The sequence below is a fragment of the Chrysemys picta genome, chromosome 3 (assembly GCF_011386835.1).
Source record: "Chrysemys picta bellii isolate R12L10 chromosome 3, ASM1138683v2, whole genome shotgun sequence".
Taxonomy (NCBI): domain Eukaryota; kingdom Metazoa; phylum Chordata; order Testudines; family Emydidae; genus Chrysemys; species Chrysemys picta.
This window is the reverse complement of record NC_088793.1, coordinates 159,218,841-159,242,252: the sequence shown is the minus strand read 5'-3', so window position 1 is coordinate 159,242,252 and position 23,412 is coordinate 159,218,841. Positions and strand designations below refer to the sequence as shown.

The 23,412-nt window shown below is 47.1% G+C and overlaps 1 protein-coding gene across 1 annotated transcript in view; it reads right to left on the bottom strand.

Moving 5' to 3' along the window:
- Positions 1-17,942, bottom strand: part of SUSD4 (sushi domain containing 4) — a 166,165-nt gene extending 148,223 nt beyond the window's left edge. Inside the window, exon 1 of the mRNA XM_042848574.2 lies at positions 17,809-17,942. The gene's annotated coding sequence lies outside the window, so the exon portion shown is untranslated. The remainder of the gene's footprint in view (positions 1-17,808) is intronic.
- Positions 17,943-23,412: the final 5,470 nt, after the last annotated feature.

The window sequence follows — 23,412 nt, the reverse complement described above, 5'->3', positions numbered from 1 at the left end:
CCACGTTTCTCCTCTCATTCCCTCCCACACTCTCTCTACATTGCATCCAGTTCGCCCTCCTTACCACTTGCTCTTTGCATTAGTCTTCCATCCATTCTCAGCAATGACACCTTCATTCATACGTTTGCTTCCTCCTATGCCTGGGACTGTCTCCCACTTCTTTTCTGTCAAGCCCCACCGAATCTTCCTTTTCTGTCAAGCTGCTTTCCAGCCAGAAATCCTTCCTGTATCAGTAACCTCAGTCTTGGGGCCCAGCTCTCCACCGCCCTAAACCTGCTGGTGTCATTTGCATCAGTGCAATTTGGGTGTGAAATATTAACCAGTCACAACACTGGCTTTTTACACTTTCTGTGCCATGATGTAAGTGACTGCATGAGGTGCGGAGTGATGGAGAATCAAGCCCCCCAGCTCTCAACGTCCTCACAGCTGTTGTCCTGTCTTTCATCTTGTCTAGATTTGATTGTAAGATCCTGGGGGCAGAGAGACCACATGACATTTACAGCACTAGATCAATTGTCAAAGGCTCTTCATTTCTCATCCCCAGCATGTAACAGTTAAGACAGACATGCTGCACCCAATCCTGCTCTGAGGGGGATTTTTTTGGTTCTCTTTTTAAATGAGATTTCCACGGCTGAGTCATTCTGTACACACCATGAACCAGCCCCATTCCTCCTGCTGCTTGCAGCCCCATTGAAATCAGCAGGGGGTTGCATCACTATAGTAGAAGAGAATGTGACCTCTTTCTTTCTGGGACTAGTGTTCCCAGCTGCTATTTAACCACAGATTCACTTTCCAGGTCAAATACAGGTCCAAAGCACCTGCCCAGGTCATAAGCTTTTAATGGAATGCTTCTCTGCTTGGCCTCTTTTTTTTTTAATTCTCCAAGAACATGAATATGAACATGACAGGAAGCATTTAACAAGCCATGCAAACTCTGCCCTCATTAGTCTAAATATGGGAGAAGCAGCAGGTACATGCAGAGTGGCTATTTCTTAACAACATGAACTTGAGAATGTAGGGCTGGTTGCCAGATAAAGGATCCCTTCTCATTGAAGATTTTAGGAGACAGAAATGATGATCACTATGACTAGATCTCTGAAAGATTCTGGTCCAAGACCTAATAATGCTGGGTCATCATTTCTTTGCAATTATACTGGGCCAATATCATGGAATACTCATGCTTTGATGAGTAAGAGAGTAGACTTTTCCCCCCTCTGTGTTAACATTTTGTTCCTTTTGCTGGGGGAAGGAATAAAACTACTAGCCCAACCAAAAAAAGATGGTTTGAGTCTGGCTGAAGGGGACGAAATGCCCATTCAGTGCCTAAATTTAACTCACTGCTGAGGTGATCAATATGACTTCATTGAAAAAACTTTTAGAAAACAAATATATCTATGATACTTATATGTTAGCTATTTCCATACTATCTGATCACCTCACAGTTTAATGTATTTATCCTCTTAACACCCCTGCGAAGTAGGAAGTGCTATTATCCCCATTTTACAGATGGGGGAATGGAGGCATAGAGAGATTACGTGACTTACTCATGATCACTGCAGAATTCTGTGGCAGAGGAGGGCCACACAGAAATAATGGGACAAATTCCAACCTGATATAAGCAGGTGGGACTCTGACATCAGTGGAACTGAAACTGCTTATGCCAGGTCTGAAATGAGCTCATTATGTCAAGAATACTTTGGTTACCTCTTTTTATTCTTTATATTGGCAAAGACATTGCTTGAAAACAGAATAATTACTGTGACCTTAAACAGGGTGCCGTACTTTAGGGCATTGAAGTAGCTATTCCTTTAAGGATTTCAATTCCTGATTGTTATTCCTTGCACTTTCCCCTTTCTCTTCAATTTTTTCCACTGGCGTTTATTCATTACGCTCCCCTTCTCTGCACTACAAAAACGTCTCCCAGGAATAATGCTCTCACGCTATGGTCCTCTGGGGTTTAGGAGCACATGTCTGCACTAATCTCACCACAATTACCTCTCCATATTACAAGATACAAGTCCAGTCACTATTTTTAGACAAGCTCATGAGGCCTCAGAGGGTGAATACAGGTCTCCTTGTACAAAGCCATTGAAATAACCAGCCTCTTCCTACTGTGTATTGTTTTGCTTGCAACTAGGTTATCATAATCTGTCTGGTACATGAGGCATTGGGACCTATCACAGACCCTTCCAGAATACCAATCCCTTTAGGAATGAATGAGGCTAGCTAGAGCTATTCTACACAGTAGTCCAACGCCTGGCACATGCACACACTGTAGCTTTACTGGGGAACCCCCCCCAAAGATACAGGGCATTATTTCTAGAGAGCTTTGAGCTCTTCTGATTAAGAGCACTATACACCTGCAAAAGTATTATTAGATTACTTGCTTCCCATTGTAGGCCTCCAATCTACAGGCACTAATCCAGAGAGGAAGCTATTGCACAATACTCTGCTTTTCAGATTCTTCACTAGACCACTGAAACCTGAATCCAGATCCAAGCTACATGACTCACAGCGGTCTAATTATCACTGTGCATCCATTACATTGTAGGATGATTATCAAAGGCATGGGAAGAATTCCATCTGGGGAGAGAGTAAGAACATTTGTACCATTCAGTTTAGTGAGGAGATGAGCAATGTCATTACCAACAAGGTTTCCTGCCTCCCCCACCCTTCGGTGGAATGAATGACTGCCTGAGGTCAAGTTTAAAATCTATGGGTCCAATTCATGGCTGCCCTGAAGCCCCTTTCCACCAGCCACAAAGCATCAGCTCTCTGCTGAATTCCCCGTGCAAAGGAAACCCTTTGTGCTGGAGGCGGTCCAGGAGCGTGTTGGGAATTAGAGGGGAGTAGTGAGATCTGTGGCCCTGGCATCTCTACATCCCAACTATTATGCAGATGCATAAGGCCCATGGGACCTTGTCCGTGGGGGCACAAATTTAGGCAGCTCTGAGGACTTCTCTATCTTCTGCCAGGGACTGAACTGGTCCGAGCTGCCGCAGAATCAGGGTGACATTTGTGACATAGGCTTAAGTACCTGAGAATTCACCCTGGCCTGCTTTAGAGTTCTCCTAGCCTAGCCACAGTGCCACATAGCTTGAGGGCTGCGATAAAAGTACAGCACCTTGGAAATTCTCCTCCAACCCTCTTTCACAGCATCACTGTCATAAGAGTCTTTATTACAGCATGTTGGTTTAGCCAGCCCTAAAACACCTCCGTGTATGTGCCTCACAGCTAAGATAACACAAAGACGTGAAATGTGACAGTTAATGGGAAGTGTAAGAGGTGCCTTACCTGGAGAAGGCAAGTCATACCATAAAGGTCCAGTGTCTAGACTTCCTATTGCCATAAAGGGCATTATGTATCTCTCAATTATGTGTGTCTGTGTAAGGAATACAAGTTTCCATACTTGGTCTGGGCAATAAAGGTAGAGTAATTTAGTTCAAGTGGAGCATGCGACTACCTTTTCATATTGTAACTAGCCCTTGCACTCTTCAGCTCTTTTAGCTGTCTCCATGCCCACACTGACCACAAACAAACAGTTTTCCTCTGGGGAGGGATTGCACAAGTCCCCATAACTCACTCCTGCTTCCTTCCACCTATCTTGAAGTCAGTTTAAATCTCTCCTGCACACCGGGTGGTGATTACCCAAAGCAGTAGTCAGTTTAGATTGCCTTAAATAGAAGCAAATCTTATTTCATTGACTTCAATAATGTTGCCCTAATGATTTTTTTTAAATAGACCCCTCCTAAGCCAACAGTGGTAAAACTATTGCTAGGTGGGCAATAAGCTTACATTCCTAAGCATGAAAATGTTATCTATGGGAGGACACAAATGGTCCCCCTACCCCCACCTCAAGAATCCCACCATGTGTATCTCCTCCAGAGCCAACGTGTATCACAAGCGCCATTGCTCCCCTACTTATCTTAGGAGGGCCTGTCTATGCTAGGAAAAGGACAATGGGTGTCAGCACCCAGGTTTTCCTGGGTGTGGAAGCAGAGTTTTCACTTTTTGTTAGAGAAAATAAAGTCTCTGACTTGCTGTATCCAAACAAAAAGTGAGAACTCTGTTATTCTCCGACATGGGCCACCTCAAGGAGTGATGTTAACCATGTGACGGGAGAAAACGACCTTCAACACTGTGCCAGGGAATATCAGGTGAAAATTCAAAAAACCACTCACCATCAACCCCAAACTCCTTCCTCAGTTTCCTTCCTTTTATCATTCTCTAGAATTCCACTAGCACATTGTCACTTTTCCACTCTCATAGTTGCTCTCCTGTCCTACAGCACATGAGCCTGATCCTGTGCCCACTGAAGTCCTGGCCATTAGTTTAAGTGGAATGAGGATTGGGCCCATTGGTATTCACCCTGTTACAAAGGAATAGAATGCTAAGCCACTCAGGGTATGTCTACACTACGAAATTAGGTCGATTTTATAGAAATTGATTTTTAGAAAGCGATTTTATACAGTCAATTGCATATGTCCACACTAAGCGCATTAAGTTGGCGGAGTGCGTCCTCACTACCGTGGCTAGCATCAACTTACAGAGCAGTGCACTCTGGGTAGCTACCCCACAGTTCCCACAGTCTCCACTGCCCATTGGAATTCTGGGTTAAGCTCCCAATGCCTGATGGGACCAAAAAAAAAAAAATATTGTTGCAGGTGGTTTTGGGTATATGTCGTCATTCGTTCCTCCCTCCGTGAAAGCAATGACAGACAATCATTTCGCGCCTTTTTTCCATGCAGACATACCACGGCAAGCGTGCAGCCCACTCAGCTCACCGACACCACCGCTGTTGTGTCCTGGCTGCTGCTGTCAGCAGACGGTGCAGTAGGACTGCAAACCATCATCATACACCGCTTCTGCTGCAACTCTGCTCTGATGATATTGCCTCAATAGTGAATTGTCTGTCATGTGCTCCCAGGTACGTGTGTTCTTCCTCAGGAAATGTGCGTGGTGCTAACTATCGTCCTCCACCGCTGCAACTCTGCTCTCCTGCAGACGCCATACCACAGCAAGCATGGAGCCCGCTCAGTTCACCATCATTGCTGCTGTTGTGAGCATTGTAAACACCTCGCGCATTATCCTGCAGTATGTGCAGAACCTTCAAAAGCAGGCGAAGAGGTGACGGCAGCACGATCATGATAGTGATGAGAACATGGACATAGACTTCTCTCAAAGCATGGGCCCTGGCAATTTGGACATCATGGCAGTAATGGGGCAGGTTCCTGCCATGGAATGCCGATTCTGGGCCCGGGAAACAAGCACAAACTGGTGGGACCGCATAGTGTTGCGGGTCTGGGATGATTCCCAGTGGCTGCGAAACCTTTGCATGCATAAGGGCACTTTCATGGAACTTTGTGACTTGCTTTCCCCTGCCCTGAAGCACAAGAATACCAAGATGAGAGCAGCCCTCACAGTTGAGAAGCTAGTGGCAATAGCCCTCTGGAAGCTTGCAATGCCAGACAGCTACCAGTCAGTCGGGAATCAATTTGAAGTGGGCAAATCTACTGTGAACCAAGTAGCCAACACAATCACTGAGCTGCTGCTATCAAGGGTAGGGACTCTGGGAAATGTGCAGGCCATAGTGGATGGCTTTGCTGCATTGGGGTTCCCTAACTGTGGTGGGGCAATAGACGGAACGAATATCCTTATCTTGGCACCGGACCACCTTGGCAGCCAGTACATAAACCGCAAGGGGTACTTTTCAATGGTGCTGAAAGTACTGGTGGATCACAAGGGACGTTTCACCGACATCAACGTGGGATGGCCAGGAAAGGTTCATGACGCTCGCATCTTCAGGAACTCTGGTCTGTTTGAACAGCTGCAGGAAGGAACTTACTTCCCAGACCAGAAAATTACTGTTGGGGATGTTGAAATGCCAATAGTTATCCTTGGGGACACAGCCTACCCCTTAATGCCATGCCTTATGAAGCCATACACAGGCACCGTGGACAGTTGTAAGGAGCAGTTCAACTATAGGCTGATCAAGTGCAGAATGGTGGTAGAATGTATATTTGGACATTTAAAAGCTCGCTGGCGCAGTTTACTAACTAACTAGGTTAGGCTCAGCAAAACCAATATTCCCATTGTTATTGCTGCTTGCTCCACAATATCTGTGAGAGTAAGAGGGAGATGTTTATGGTGGGGTGGGAGGTTGCGGCCGATTATGCACAGCCAGACACCAGGGCGATTAGAAGAGCATAGATGGGCGCCCTGCACATCAGAGAAGCTTTGAAAACCAGTTTCATGACTGGCCAGGCTACGGTCTGACAGTTCTCTTTGTTTCTCCTTGATGAAAACCCACCCCCTTGGTTGACTACTTCCCTGTAAGCCAACCGACCTCCCCCCTTCGATCACTGCTTTCAGAGGCAATAAAGTCATTGTTTCAAAATCATGTATTCTTTATTAATTCATCACACAAATAGGCGGAAAACCTTGCAAGGTAGCCTGGGAGGGGTGGGTGAGGAGGGAAGCACTGGGTGGGGTGCTGGATGAGGAGAGGAGAGAAGGACAAGGCCACACTACAGTTAAAAACTTTTTGAATGCCAGCCTTCTGTTGCTTGGGCAGTCCTCTGGGGTGGAGTGGCTGGGTGCCCTTCCACTGGTGGGTGCCGTGTTCTTGACGTCTGGGTGAGGAGGATATGGAACCTGGAGAGGAGGGCAGGTGGTTATACAGGGGCTGCAGCGGCAGTCTGTGCTCTTGCTGCCTTTCCTGCAGCTCCACCAGACACCTGAGCATGTCAGTTTGCTCCCCCATTAACCTCAGCATTGCATCCTGCCTCCTCTCATCATGCTCCTCCCCCATCTCGTAGCATTCATTTTCAGCCAAAGGCAAACAGCCCAGCAGGAACGGGCACCTTTGAATGTCCCCTTAAACAAATTTCCCATATTTCAACCAGGTGACCACGAATGATATCACTCTCCTGAGACTAACACAGAGAGATAAAGAATGGATGTGCTTGAATGCCACCAAAGCCTGGGCCCATTCACTGCAATGCTTTGTTCTGCAATGATTCCAGACTACTTGCTACTGGCTTGGTGTGGTAAAGTGTCCTACCACGGAGGACGGAATAAGGCTGCCCTCCCCAGAAACCTTCTGCAAAGGCTTTTAGAGTAGCTCCAGGAGAGCTTCATGGAGATGTCTCCAGAGGATTTCTGCTCTATCCCCAGACACGTTAACAGACTTTTCCAGTAGTTATACTGGCCGCGAATGCTTCAAGTCTTCAGGGCAAAATCAATCATTAAACATGCTTGCTTTTAAACCCTGTATTATATTTACAAAGGTACACTCGCCAGAGGTGCCTTCTCTGGCTTCATGGTCCAGGAGCCCACTATTGGCTCCAGGGTGATGAACAGTTCCTAGCTGCCGGGGAGAAAGGATTCTCCGCTTGCCTGCTGTGCGCCATCCTCAACCTCCTCCTCATCCACAAAATCCTCATCCCTGTTGCGTGAGACTCCCCCCTTGCAGGTCTCCACGGACAGTGGTGGGGTAGTGGTAGGGCCCCCCCCTAGAATTGCATGCAGCTCATCATAGAAGCAGCATGTGTGGGGCTCTGACACGGAGCAACTGTTTGCCTCCTTTGTTTTTTGATAGGCTTGCCTGAGCTCCTTAATTTTCACACGGCACTGCTGTGTGTCCCTGTTATAGCCTCTGTCCATCATGCCCTTGGAAATTTTGGCAACTATATTGGCATTTTGTCTTTTGGAACGGAGTTCTGCCTGCACGGATTCTTCTCCCCATACAGCGATCAGATGCAGTACCTCCCGTTCGGTCTATGCTGGAGCTCTTTTGTGATTCTGGTACTGCATGGTTACCTGTGCTGATGAGATCTGTATGGTCACCCGTAATTATCAACTCGCCACGCTGGCCAAACAGGAAATGAAATTCAAAAGTTCGTGGGGCTTTTCCTGTCTACCTGGCCAGTGCATCGGAGTTGAAAGTGCTGTCCAGAACACAATGGAGCACTCTGGGATAGCTCCCGGAGGCCATTATCGTCAAATTGCGCCAACACTACCCCAGATTCGACCCAGTGAGGTCAATTTTAGTGCTAAACCCCTTGCCGCGGAGGAGTACATAAATTGATTTTAAGAGCCCTTTTAGTCAACAAAAGAGGCTTGGTAGTGTGGACAGGTACAGGGTTAAATCGACCTAACGCTGCTAAATTCGACCTAAACTCATAACATAGACCAGGGCTCAGACAGAGTATTAGTGTGGAGGGGGTAACTAAATATCTTAGGGTACATCTACCCTACAGGGGGGAGTCGATTTAAGATACGCAAATTCAGCTACGTGAATAGCGTAGCTGAATTCGACGTATCGCAGCCGACTTACCCCGCTGTGAGGACGGCGGCAAAATAGACTTCTGCGGCTTTCTGTCGACGGCACTTACTCCCGCCTCCGCTGGTGGAGTAAGAGCGTCGATTCGGGGATCGATTGTCGCGTCCCGATGGGACGTGATAAATCAATCCCCGAGAGGTCGATTTCTACCCGCCGATTCAGGCGGGTAGTGTAGACCTAGCCTTACTCTTACCTCCATATCCTATACTTGGCTTCTCACCCTTTGCAGTCCACTTTACAAACTAATGAAATTATGTTTCTCCTCCATCCCGGCCCCCTGCACACACCTCACATCCACTCTCCCTGCTTCCCAGCTGTATAGCCATACTTCTGTTTCTCATACAGAGAAACCACATCTGCTCTTTGCACACCCTGCAGAAATACAATTCCTTTTACATCTCATCAGCCCAGCGGTGTGTTTGTTTTGCAAACAGCATGCTGACAGAGCACCAATTTCATTTGCAAAGAAAAGGTCCTTTTGGGAAGAAGTGTGCCTAATCAAAGAATTCTTGAATCTGTAAAAGAGGCTGAACACTTTGCTATGACCCTTCGTAGCCCTTCTGGGGTTTCCCCCATTTCTGTTCAACTATTAGAACAACATTCTGTCTTTTCATAATCTGCATTTATAAAGTGTTTCCAAACATCACGATAACTCTCTGCACTTCCATGGCACCTTCCAAGGATCACAGTGCACTTTACAAACATTAAGTCACTTAGCCTCACAACAAGAACCATTGGGATATTTTCAAAACTTCCAGTCAGCAGAATGAGGAGGCCCAGTTGCTCTCACCACTAGACCAGAGAGGCAGTAGGTCTAGTAGTTGGAACCCATCAGTAAAAGATTCAGGAGGCCTGGAGTGAGATTCTATGTTGTACCACTTTGAGGGATGGGGGAGTAGTGCAGGGGGAGGATGACGACTCAGGTGGCTTTAAACCATTGTTGTGCTCTCCCAGTTCTGCATGGCTCCAGGGCCTGAGCTGACTTCCCTGCCACAAGCATAACTGATAATATAGAATATCAGGGTTAGAAGGGACCAAGGTCATCTAGTCCAAACCCCTGCTTAAAGCAGGACCAATCCCCAGACAGATTTTTACTCCAGCTCCCTAAATGGCCCCCCTTAAGGATTGAACTCTCAACTCTGGGTTTAGTAGGCCAATGCTCAAACCACTGAGCTATCCCTCCCCTCCTGCAACCTGTTATGGCAATCTGTTCCTGGCTGTCCTGGGGCAGCAGCGCTGCCCAGAATAATACACACACACACACACGAACCCCCCTTATGAGGGGGTTCTCGGAAGCCAGCCACAAGAAGTTCCAGCACCAGAGAAATTCTCCCTGGGTCAGATCTGGGGCTTTTAGAGCCCCTTTATGCCACTCCGACCCCTTTACCTGGCGTACACGGGACCAAAGCAGAGGGGATATTCCCTGGGCTCTAATCCTGACACAGCCACAGACTTGCTGTGCAACCTTGAGACAGTCACTTCATCTCTTTGTTTCAATTTCCGTGTATGTAAAATGGGAGCAATGATAATTGCCCAGTTTGTAAAGCACGTTGAGATATTTAAACGGCAAGTGCTATAGAACAGCTAAACGTTACTACCATTATCTTCTTCACCCACTCCGGACCTTCTTCAGGTTGCCCTGGACACCTGGAACAGCCTCACAATTAGTGTGTACTAAGCTCTCCTCCCTCTTCCTTTCCCTGTTTTATGTGCTCTTGAAAACTGAACCCCTGCATGAATTCCAGCTATTATTTGTATTACAGCCATGCCTAGAGGCCACTTTGGGAATAGTGCGGACCATACATGCAGGAAGAGACAGTCCCTGTTCTGCAGAGCTTACAAACTAAAAAACGACAAGAAAGGGAAGAGCAAGTGAAAGGAAGTATTATTATTGCCATCAGGGGGCACACAGATGAAGGCCCAGATTTGACTGTCAATGGGATTGTCTCCTAAGTGACTAAATCTCTTTTGAAAAAGAGACTGAGGCTCCTAAATCAGTTAAATGTTGAAACGCTGAGCGCAGTGACACCTAAATAGCTTTAAAAGCGACCTAGCCAGACTCCCCTACGAAGCCTGGGGCAAAGAGGAGAACTGAACCTAAACCTCCTAACTGCTACATCATGACACCTAGTCCAGTGCCTTAACTCCAAGGCCATCTTTCTCTTCATGCCCATATACTGGTCTATATAGTGCATTGAGTGTTCTCACTCAGGCCTTTAGACTTGTGAGCTCTTCAGAGAGGGATCTCGTTAGGCACAGTTCCTATCATACTGCACTAATAATCTTCTCCCACTAAACCCTTCGATAAGCACAACATCCAAAATGTTTTACTCTTTAGCAGCATTCCCCCCCATCTTTGCTAAAATTTACTAACGTAGCTGGAGTTCAAGCTGCATCTTTGTGGACAAGGTCTGTTTTTCTTTCCCCTCCCCTGCTAGCTCAGTGTTTAACACCTTTCCACCCCCCAAAGGACAGGAAGTAAGGCCAAGAGAGTAGGGCTCAGTTAGGCAGGACAGATTCCCCAGGAGAATATCCCAAAGGGAAATGCTGCTCTCTGTAACAGCTGAAGTGGAGAGGAGACAGTTCAAGCCCATCAGCCCAGGCATTTCATCTCTGCAACATTCCAAGTTTTACAGCAGCTCCCACAGAGAAAAGCTGCAAGTATTTATTTCAGCCATAGCAGTGCTTGCACCATCTAGCCACAGGTTAAAAGAACAAATCTGTGCTCAGCAGTTTCTCACTACTGTTCAGAACAGAGGTGCCCAGCCTTGAATAGCTGCTGGGCCATTTCATTGCTGAACAGGGTTGCAGAGACATGGAGTAGTTGCAGTAAGGTGTTCTACTCTGCATCACCTTGACTCTGTCATAATCTACTGATGCAACATAACAAAGCCATCACCCAGCAGAACTGGAATACCAGGTGGAGGTTGGTTTGGGACCCTCTGAAACGCCATTCAGTACATTTCATCTCTGCTTCTTGTTCCCTTCAAGGATGCATAGGGCGAGGCATTGCTCCCCTCTCTTCTTGGATGGAAGCCTTAGTCAGAGGCCATCCAATTTGCTTTGCATTCTCACATATTTCAGGGAGCTCTGCAGTGACTGGTGTCCTGGTATTCTTCTGGGCAGAGTGAGAACAACTCTGATGAGACCAATGGATGCCACGGTAGCCATAGTTAGGGTCTTGGACAGTCACATGTAACTCTATAGCTCTGAAATATAAATGGCTGATTTAGAGTTAACTTGCCATTTGCAGCACACAAGTGGGAAGGCTTGGTGCCTTCCAAGATCTGCTTCTGCTACCTCCATCTCCACCCCTTTAACTCACTTCCAGCCTCAGCACTGTGGCCTCCTCCCTCTGAAGCCATTCTTCCCCCTAGCGAGCACGGGCTGCTCAGACATGATGCAAGAGACCCCAGACTTCTCACAGGGGCTGAGTGCACCTACCCATAGAAGAGGTATGTAGCAAGCTCTGGAGCTGTAGTTGGATTATGCTGCCTCTAGATCATCCTTCAGACCTCTAAATAAACTGGCATCATTGCCTGGATTTCAGCCAGTCTGCAGAGGTGCCAGGGCTTTAAATTCTCTCCACTCTCTGGGTAGTAGATGCTGCACTTTGCAGCATGAGACTGTGGTACCATATGCACAGACTCAGTGTTCATCCATTTCCTACCCTAGTTATATGCTGCACATCTGCAAGCCGGCACAAGGTTAGAACTACTGTATTCAACCCTGACATCATCATCATCTAAGAGGAGTAGAGTCAACCAGAGCTAATCTTACTAGGGTGCAATATAATTAATTTCAAATGACTTATTTAGTGAAGTTGTAATGATCAGTGTTGTGTTATCTTCCCCGTTGACAGGCTTATTAGTTTTCTGCTGCCTCGGGGTGTGAGACAGAAGAGGACTGTAGTTAAATAGCAGGCATGTGTAAGCCAAATGTGACATATTAATAGTACCTCCCTTACTCCCCACTCCTTTGTTACTTGCTCACTTGGCTTCTGCTATGTACAGAAAAAGGCTACTGGTGATCAAAGGGCAGTTCAGTCACTTATTACCAGCTGTGAACAGTATTAATCAGAGTTTCATTTCAGCTGCTGGAATACAGTAGAAGACTTTTTCGACCCCTCGGAATGCCATTAAAATTATACCAAACACAGTCTTGAGGGGTCTGGGTCAGAGTTTTGCAAATGGTTTTTATGTATTGCCATTCCTGATATCTGACCCAAGACCTGTAGGAGAACACTTCAACCTCCCTGGCCATACAATAGCAGATGTAAAGGTAGCCATCTTACAGCAAAAAAACTTCAGGACCAGACTCCAAAGAGAAACTGCTGAGCTCCAGTTCATTTGCAAATTTGACACCATCAGATCAGGATTAAACAAGGACTGTGAATGGCTATCCAACTACAGAAGCAGTTTCTCCTCCCTTGGTGTTCACACCTCAACTGCTAGCAGAGCACCTCACCCTCCCTGATTGCACTAACCTTGTTATCTCCATACTGATTTATACCTGCCTCTGGAAATTTCCATTACTTGCATCTGAAGAAGTGAGGTTCTTACCCACGAAAGCTTATGCTCCAATACTTCTGTTAATCTTAAAGGTACCACAGGACCCTCTGTTGCTTTTTTCAGATTCAGACTAACACGGTTATCCCTCTGATACATTTCACACAAGTTATAATCATCCTGTTCAGAAGGCAATTTTGATCTTTTATTGCTTGTGCAGTACCCCTGGCTGTAGCAGCTGGGGCACATCACATTCAATTTGAAAGCAAACACCTCTAACAAACACTAGTCACTAAAATGGATGATGCAAATAAGCGCTCACACTGAAGCCAGGCCTTGCTGTGATAAGACTATAATTAAGGGGCAGAATGAAAGGGAAGCCTAGGACCAAAACCTGAACAACCACCATCTCTAATAAATACATGGTTAAAGCAAAAGGGCTTTGTCCCTTTGAGTGCCCAGCCACTTTCCCATTCCGGACTGAGCTCTATTGGGATCTGTATTTAAAATTCCAGAGGGCTTTTATTCATGTCACTTTAGTGTGCTTAGCTAAAGTCTTTTATAAGCAGGTGCATCGCTATCTAAAGACAGGTGCACTCTAGGAAAGGGATTGTTAGAATGATCTGGGGAACTATAGTCATCAGGGGACCTGGAGCTTACATAAAGGTATTCTTCGTGTGCTGAGCTCTTTGAGGGCACACCTGAGGAAGAGGTTGGAAACTCATGGAGTGTTGTCACAATTGGAAGAAGCTGGGGTTACGTGAAGCACTTTTAAATACATCTTAGTGTCCGTGGTCCCACACGTTGTAAATTGTAGATGTTTTTCCTGTTTTGCAGTGATTGCTACTGATCAGGGCAATTACTGCCCTGGCTGAAATATGCCTGAACTGTGCTTTGTGAATTTCTTTAACAATCTCCACTGCTATGCACATCCAGAAACAAAGAGCAAATCTATATACTTTCCACTCTGAATGGCTTTTATTTTAGATGAAGGAAAAGCAGCAAAAAGGAGGAAGACAAAGTCTCCATGAGAGAACATGGTACATCTCTCTTCTGTAACATGCAGCATGCACTCTGCCCAACAAGTAGAGCCCTGCACGGATACAAAATTTACATCCGCAGATGCGGAGAGCGACAGATCTCAAGTGGATTTGCAGTAGCCAGTGCCCAGCATCTCCTGTCTGGGAGCATGCAAGCCACTTGCACACACTAACATGAAAAGGGACAGCTGATGGGGAGCCTGGTGCCTGCCCCAGTGGGCAGGGCTGGGAGCAGTACAGCCACACTGGAGGACCTGCCCAGGCTGAGCACTGGCTCATGCAAGCGGTGGCCTGATCAGCACTGATTTAATGCTTCAGCAGCAAGTGCTTTGTGCAAGGGTCAGGATTTCACTCCACGGGTACGTCTACATGGTATAAACCCCCCACAGGAGCAAGTTTCAGCACCGGGCTCTACAGAGCTAAGCTTGCACTAGTCTGTAGATGGGGCTCTGAAACTTTCTGCTGCTGCTGCAGGGTCCCCCTCCCGCCCGCCACCATGTAGACATACTCCATGTGTTTAATTTTATGCACATGAGTAGTCCCGGTGAACTCAATAGCACTATTCACATGCCTAAATATTTGCAGGGTTGGGGCCTGCAGGAAGGAAATGGGTCCTTTAACAATAGGATTTTTAACTGGTTTGCCTTTTTAATACTTGCCAGTCCTTATATTTATTTGTTATATACTTGCCTATATAGTTTATATACTATTTGCAACTTATGAATGAATCCTGCAGTGTTTGGGAAGGGGGTTTGCTTTGTTTGAATCATTGTGTGAAATTACTCCTTTGGGGCCAGACTATACTGCTTGTTACCAGACGGCTCCATCTGTATAGAAATAGTAGGTTAGTTCATAGAGAAGGTGCCAATAGATGGCAAACAAACCAGTGGTGCTGGAACAGTTTTTGGAGTGGGGTTGCTGAGCTGCACCCTGCCTTTACTCCAGTCCGTGACCCTCACCATCCCCTAGAGCTGGGGCTGGGAGTAGGGCCATGGACCAGGTAAGGCAGCAAAGGCTGGGGCCACAGCTAGGGGCGGGTGCGGAGCCCCAGGTGTGGGGCCAGCGGCTGGGACCTTGCATGCAGGGCCAGCAGCTGGGCAGGACCCCCCCGGGGCTGGCAGTGGAGCCCCAGGTACAGGGCTGGTGGCCAGGCGGGACCCCACATGCAGGGCTGGCAGCTGGGTGGAGGCAGAGACCAGGAGCCAGGACACTGGGCACAAAACCTGGGGATGCTGTAGCACCCCCTGCACCTCTACTTCCTGTGCTTATGAAACTAATAATGTGGCATAGTTTTGTAGGACCAATAAAACTTGTGCACTATAAATGGCTTCCTCTTTACATCAGCTCTTAACAACACTCTTACTCATACTGAGTGGCATCTGCAAGTTGTCCCATTGATTTCAATGGCACTACTCAAGGGGTAAAGTGATCCTCACTGTGAATAGGGTCTCCTAATCTGTCCCTTGCAGTTTTAACTTGCCATCGGTTGAAGGATTTGCCAAACAGCTTGTACTCACTTACATAAAGTTAGAGGCCAGGAGAGTTAACTGGTAGAGAGCTAAGAGAAAAGCGATTAACAAAAAACAAAACAAAAAAACCAACCATTACAACTCGAGTGTTTCCCTGCTGTAATTAGGAAGTACACTGTAATGCAGTTAAGAAAAGTAATTAGAAGTAAATGTTTAGGGAGAATAGGTTAAAGGCAAGCTACAGCACAATTTTGTTTGGCATCTGTATTATTTATAGGTCTACTGGTGGTTTCAGATTGGTTTTATAGGGTCTCTGGATGACCTTTATCCCCAGCCTTCTCCAGGAAGCACTCCAGTTGCAGATATCTTAATTCACTACATACACTTGATCACTTTGGCTTAGCAAAAGCTGCAGCAAAATATGCAACACATTCTCAGCCTAATACAGAGACTCCAAAGGGCTCTACTCAAGGTTCATTAGGACCCTCACTAACCAAATGATCCTAGAGGAGGCACCTGTTTTGTTCCAGTCTATGTCCATCCATTCCTTATACCTCACTCACTGATTCTAAATTTGGATATGGAACCTCTTTTTTTAGACCCTGTAGAGGGGTTTGGTTGGGGGTCGCCCCTCTCTGGGGCGGCTGGGAACCAGGCCGCCTCACTACTTAGGTCCGGTGAGTCGAGGAATTAGCCTGGGGGGGCAGGAAACAGTCAAGGGCTCAGGCCCTAAGGCAGGGGCTGAGCAAATCGTTCAGGAACAAGCCCAGGCCCTGGATCAAGGCAGGGCAGCAAACAAGCAGGAGCTCAGGCCCTCAGGCAGGGGCTGAGCAAATAGTTCAGGAACAAAACCCAGGCTCCTGGTTCTGAGCATCTGGGGCAAGGGGGAGACTGCTACCCGTTAGTGGGGTGGCAGGAGGTGATGCAGGCCCGCCCACTCCACTGTGTCCCAGCCCGGGGCCCTGACAGCGGCAGGCCGCCTGCTGCTGTGTCAGTGGGGATCCTGGCCGCAACACACTGACATCGGCTCCAGGTGTGCCGCAGCCAGACTAGGGTCGGCTGTCCCCGGGCTACTTCCTACCTCCCCCTCTAGCAGTACCTGCGTCTGGTCAGTGTCCTCCACAGAATCAAGCACCATGCGCTCCTCAGGGTACTCGGCGAGCGGTAGGCTTGGCAGCTCCTCTGGGTCACTTCTCCCAGGTAGGCTTAACAGCTTCTCCGGGGTCTGGTCGGCACCAGGCCTTGACTGGTATGGCCAGTCCTTGGGTCGGTCACAGGCTGCAGGAGTCTCCCCAGCGGGAGCTAGGCCCCCAGAGTCTGGCTTCTCTGGCAGCCAGGTAGCTTCTGAGCCCTGGGGTGGGGATTTTATATTTCCTGTCCTGCGCTTTGACCTTTGGGGGGGCGGGCGCAGGCTCCAGTGGCTCCGCCCACTTTGGCATCCAGAGGGGCTCATCCCTCTCTGGGGTGGTTGGGAGCCAGGCCACCTCACTACAGACCCCATAAAATAGTCTCAGGCTGGGTAATCGGTGACATTTGAAGGAAATCAGATAACTTAATGAAGAGTACTTGATACATCATATGTTTAAATGGATCCCTATCGACAGCATTTTATTCAGTGCTAAAATCAGACATTTGTATGACAAGGTGTGATCTTTCAGTCAGGAAGCACAGATAAAAATATGTTTTCAAGCCATAGTCATGTGGCTAATAAATTTTATGGGATTATGGCTTGAAAACATACTTGTTACCTGATCAAATGCTTCTAAGTAAGTCCTTATTGGATATCAAACACTAAGAAAGAGACCTTTCAAATCAAGGTCATGCTAATAGTCCTTATGAAAAGGACCCCACCATATCCCCACTACTTCCCAGGAAGCCCAGAGGCCCAATAGAACCAAATCATGGCCAGTGGCATATTAAAAAACAAACAAACAAAAAACAAAACACACCACACACAATCAAAAGTACAATTCCAAAAGTCCTCACTGAGTCAGACTTACTATTATTTATATTACAGTAGCACCTCCAGATTGCAATCAAGATTGTGGCCCCATAGTGCTAGCCACTGTATATACTGTAACAGCATGGCACCCACCTATCCCAAGCACCCCTTCTGGTCAGGTGTGGCTGCAGTCTTTAAACAGTCCCTGCCTTGGTATCAGGCTGTAACCCAGGGCTTCCTCCCTGGAGATAATGGTTTTGCCCTGGACCCACCTGGATCACTAAGTAGTTCAGATCCCTTGCTGGGGGGCTTATTGCTGTCCAATTGTAGGCCACTTCTCCAGTGGACTATGGGGGAGACCCAGGCCCACCCACTACTCCAGGTCCCAGCCCAGGGACCCTCAGAATAGCTGCCACATACACCCCATATCCCTTTAACAAAACTGCTTTCAGTTTCCTAGGCCACTTCCCCACAGCCCCAGCCATCACCAAAGCTTCACTCCTACCTCAGTGCTCCTCTATGTTCAGGTCCAGCCAACCAGCGAGAAGCTCTTTCTCACTCCCCACCAGTACTGAGCTGTCTACGGTGCTGCAGTTCCCATTGGCCAGCCAGGAGCACCAGTAATACTCCTCTGACTCCAGCAAAGAACTGACTGTGGATTGCTCTGCAGCTCCTTTTATACTAGCCTGCAACACTCTGATTGGCTAGCCCCCTGCCGCCTCCCCCTGACTGGCTGCTTCCTGTGCAGTCTCTATAGGCTGCTTGGAGGATTTAGCTCCACTGCTTCTTTCCTGGGATGAATATAGCAGGACCCTGAAGCCTTCAGCAGGGGGCCTCTGGGCCTACTCCATCCCATCACGCATACACATAAAAGGCCTCAAGAAGCCTACAGTCTCAATGGAAAAAACAGATAAAAAGTAGGAGGAAGGCGATATTATTAACTCCACTTTATAGATGGGGAACTGAGGCACCAAAAGATTGAATGAAGGATCTTATCCCCTTTTTTTAATCAGATGGGGAAACAGGGACACACAGAGAGTAAGTGACTTGCCCAAGGGCACACAGAAAGTTAGTGATAGAGCAGGGAATTGAGCCACAATCTTCTGACCCCAATCCATTGCCTAAGGCACAAGATAACCCTTCCTTGTTTTACTCAAAGACCTCCAATTTGGCTCATATAATTAAAAATAATCAAAGTCTCTTATTATCCAAGTTAGCAATAATACCACAGAGTATTGACAATGGATTGTGAATTTCCTATTCTGTTCCACTGTTATACAGTTTATTTACTTACCTTTTGCATGTCTCCCAGCTTGGACAATGGAACTTGCCTAGTCAGCTCTTCTTTCAGGTTCTCATGCACTCACCAACTGTTGCGAAGTTTAGGGTGCAGACGGTTTGGAGGGGGATGTACAAAAGCAATCTACAGCGAAAAACCTGTTGAACTGAAATTAAGATTGAAGATGGTAGGAACACTTCATTACTGTTGGGATTGACCACACCCTCACTATGATTAGGGTCATCACCTCTGGGGGCCATCTCAAAGGATTTTGACTAATGGTGTTTACAGATTAAAAAGATAATTGGTTCTTTATCATTTTCTCTTGTTTTCCTCTTCTCTTACTCTCCTTTTCCCTCTTTAATTCACTCTATGCTAATTCCCTCTGAAATCACATATATTTTTCTAATCTCCATTTCCACTGGCACTTCACTTCTTACTGAGCAAGGTTTTCACAGCAGAAAGGTGTTGCCTAATGAACCGCATAATGTCCTTCCAGGCCTTCACTGGCAGCCTAAAAAACAACAATATTAAAGCAGGACCAGCTAGTCCTGTCTGAAGTAACAGTTACTACTGCCCTCTAGCAGGAACATGTGTGGTGCTACAACAAACTACTCTTGGCCTGAGGTGCACTAGGCTAGTAAAATTAAAGAATAATGCTCACATGTGAACAATCCCTGGTTCAGTGCTAATCACGCTTTCTGATTCCTAGCTAGCTCCACTGAAAATTAATGAACAAGTATTATGTGCAATTAGGGGAATATGCTGTAAGCTCTGCTGGACCCAGCTGGTCATTGTGGCTCTTAAAACTCTAATGATCACATCGGCTTTGGTACACACTTCATTGCTGATGCACCTCTAATCTCTCAGACACCTCCAATTTGAAATGGCTTCTTGAAAGATGATCAGGTAAAGCAACCAAAGTAAAGAGGAACGGTCTCTCTCTCACACACACACCCTCTCTCTGATTGCTGCCAGCATAGGGATTTCAAACCAAAATTGAGGTGGATGTCTCTAACGTTCAGGTATTTGGGAGTGGGGAGTGGTGGTCCTAGGATACTGCCCCATTGGGGAACTAAAGTGGGCAATTCCCTTCTCCTACAAGTGAAGGATTTTTGCCTGAAGAAGTGAAAGACCCCTGAAAGCCCCAATTCTGCTGCTATCTGCAGCTGGACTATTCCAAAAGAGGTTTAGTTCCTTATCAAAATTAATAAATAAATATGGACCTTTATGATTTTATAACCAGCTCAGTGTTGTGCTTCCCTCTCCCATTTCTGCACTTTCCTCTCTTTAAAGGCTTCAGCCAACATTTTTTAACCTGGGTGCACAAAAATAAGTGGCCTGGTTTTTCAGAGGTGCTGACTGCACTGGGACCTGTGAATCCCTAATGAAAACTCAGCGTAGGTGTCTAGCTGCAGGCACTCAGTAGACTCCAAAGCATATTAACTTATCTCTGACTTGGAGATCACAGCATTGTGTTGCCTGGGCTGCTTACCGGACCTGTGTGCTCTGTGATGCTGTTGCCCTACCTGATTAGACAGGGAAGTGTGTTAATGCAAACCTGCCAAGTGAAGCTGAAAGATACATACAGATGCTGCTTTCTGTGTGGTACCTCCTAGTGGCTTCACTGGTGATCCAGCACTCAAGTCTCTGAGCCACTGCTGAAAGTGCAGCCTGGGGGACAAGCCAGACAGCTGATCACATGGCTACATCTGTGTCTTGACAGGCTTGTGAATACTTGTGAGTGGTGCTTCTGCCACCCTTGGTTCACAGTGCTCTGGAAGACTGAGAGATTAATGTCTGGCTGACCTCAGGTCGTGAGGTTAAAGCAAGTATAATGTTAGGAGACTCTACAATGCGAACAAGGGAGATGATGAGCAAGTCCCTTTGGACAAGGGGGAAACAGTTTCACAACCTTACCTGATGAAGAAGCTAAAAGGAGCCAGACTAGCCTAGCTTGGGTAAACACATGAGATCCCACTGAGATCTGGAGCAAGTGGGTGTATCTCCCACTGAGATCAACAGGAATTGCACCCATTTCTGCCAGGACTGGATTTGGACCAGATTATCTCACAAAGATGCACTACTGTAGAAAAGGGTAATATCCCAGAATACTGCAGTGTCACTTGGAAGTTACATTGTTTGGAACCACTGCTGTCCAATCCCGCTGCGTTTTTAAAAGTAGGTATACAGTGTAGTTGTAGCCATGTCAGTCCCAGGATATGAGAGAGGTAAAGAGGGTGAGGAAACCTCATTAGTAGTGGGGAAACTTCAAACGTGTGGGAGGTTGGGTTCCTCTTGCACCCAAACACTCAGTTGATTTTATGAAATTTATCTGAATCTCCCGAGGCTGTAAAGTTGGACTGGGATTTTGATGTCAGGCTGAGATTTCAGAAACTGCCTGTCTGGGTTGGAAATAGCACAAGGAAGGAACTGCTCATGTTCTTGCAGCACTTCCAGGCCTGGCAGGCAGTCTGAAACTATGTGGAAATGCAGACCCACCAAAAATTAATTGGCGTTAGGTTCAGCAGCATCCCTTTGAGTGAATGACTGGGGGAAGAGGTTTCTGGACCACTCCTGTTCTGAGGCATAAACCAAGGTCTCTAGCCTGAGGTGACAGGAAAGATGAAGGAGAAGCCCAATAATTCCCCATGGAAAAGCTCTCCCCCCTATGCGAGCGATCACTTTACAGCGTGGGATCTCCTTTGACTGCTAAGGCAGAAGCTGAGGCAGCTATTTCCACTTGCTGGGCCTGATTCTCCTGTCGATTTCACACGTGGAACAAACCATCCTTATTCAGGGCCTGATTCTCCACAGCTTTGTACCTCACACCATCATTTAGTCCTGTGCAAAGTTGGTGTAAAATGCTTCTTTGGTAGGAATTACTGCCATTTGAACTAATAGGACTACACAGATGTAAGGCCAGCTGTCCACAAGTGAGTACGGCCCTCTGGACCTTGGCCAATATTTATAACACTCTACCGCAGCAACACAGAGTGAGATTTTGGCTTTGCGGTGCACCATGTTGCATGGTCTTCAGCACAGTCAATGGAAACATTGCAAAGTGTGGGCGGGAAGGGAACGGTTAGACTAGCCACTGCATTGCTCCCATGGGCAAGTTCTTATTTGCCATCCTACATGCGAAGCGCTAGGAATCCCAACCAGGCACAGTCAGGTTTTCCTACTAATACTGCGCATATTACAGACCTGAATTAGTGAGCTCTTGCAACACTCCTGCCCTATGATCCCCATTATACAGCGAGAAGAACTCATGAAGCGATTAAGGCACTCAAGTCACATGGCAGCTACGGGTGCTTGGCAACTCTGAAGTCATGGCCACACAACAAGGGATTAGAACTCAGGTGTTCCTAACTCCTAGCCCCACGCTCAGTCCACCCCCCTTTCTGTCCTGCATTCCCCCTAATAGCAGCTGCAGACATTTTAGTCAACAAGCAATTAGTGCCAAGGGAGAAGAAGGATTGATGCGCACAGACACTTGTTTGGCTTGTCGCATGAGGAAGAGAAACAAGATGACCTTAATCATCTTTTTGCAGATGCAACCAAGTGGCAAGGAGAAGTGTATTCAATGACAAGGCTTACTTTTAAGCAGTTGTCTGGAGACCAGATACCAAGAAAAGAGGACGTGGCTCCTCTAGAACTGCCTGCCTCATACAGATAAAGGAGGATGGAGTGTAGCACTCTGCCCAGCCTGGAAAGGTGAGTGAAAGACACAGAGAGCCACTGCGATAGGTAGGAGATATATTGAAATGGAGGCATTTTGCCTGAGAAGAGGGGAGGGGCAGGAGGAGCATCCAGTGGATTTCGATTTGATTTACCCAGTCCTGTTGCGAGACACCTCTGTGCTCATGCGTAATTGGACTAAATTGATGACTAGCAGATGTGAGCAGAAAGCTAATCCAGAGCTGCATGCGGTTAGCTTACTGTGCTGCATGGCTGGTAAGGAATTGTGGGACATACTCAGGATGCTGTGCTGGGGGGAGGTGTTTGTTTGGCTCAACTGGCCGAGAGCACTTGCTGGACAGAGCTAGGGCCTTTGGGAGCGCCATCCCTGACTTCTCTCTGTTTAGACACGCAGGTGCATGCAGATTATTATGCTGTTTTGGGAGGGATAGTAGCACCATCAAAAATCTCCGGCCACGTCAGACAGTTGTCACTATGCTGCACTATCATAGCCAATCAGATCTCCAGGGATGGAAGAGAAAGACCTGAGACCCCCCCTTGCTCCAAAAACTCAGACCCTGCTACTTGAGCTAGAGGGGGGAAAAATTGGTTACTGGTATAGGGTCTATGATACTTCAGTGAGCAGTTCATATGCATCCACTAGAGGGTAGTGGGGCAGCTGGATCCAGCACCACCTGGTTTTGGTCACATCCATTATGTTGGGAATTGAAGTCTGGAGGGACAGCTGAGCATTAGAGGTTATCACAGCAAAGAATTCTGTGAAGGGGCCAGAAGATACCACCAGTTCCCTTCCCACTGAAGAGGGAGAGCTGATGAGAGGGTCTGTTAAATGGCCATGCGAGGCCAAAAGGCTGAAGAAGAAACCCCAGGAAGGGGAAGCTTGTTTAGTCTGGATTTTGTTATTTATTTGGACTTTTGCTCCTGGACTTCTAAGAAAGCCTGAAGACAGCATGCCCAAGGAAGGGACGTTTGGCTGGACAGCCAGATCCTGATACACAACAGACTGTGTAAATCCTTCTGGGTCATGAGGGAAGTATCTTGGAAGAGGTGAAGGAAGTGGCCTTGGGGCAAAGAAGCTGAGAGGGTTTGAGCCCTAGATCAGTCATCCACTTCTTTTTCAAGGCCCAA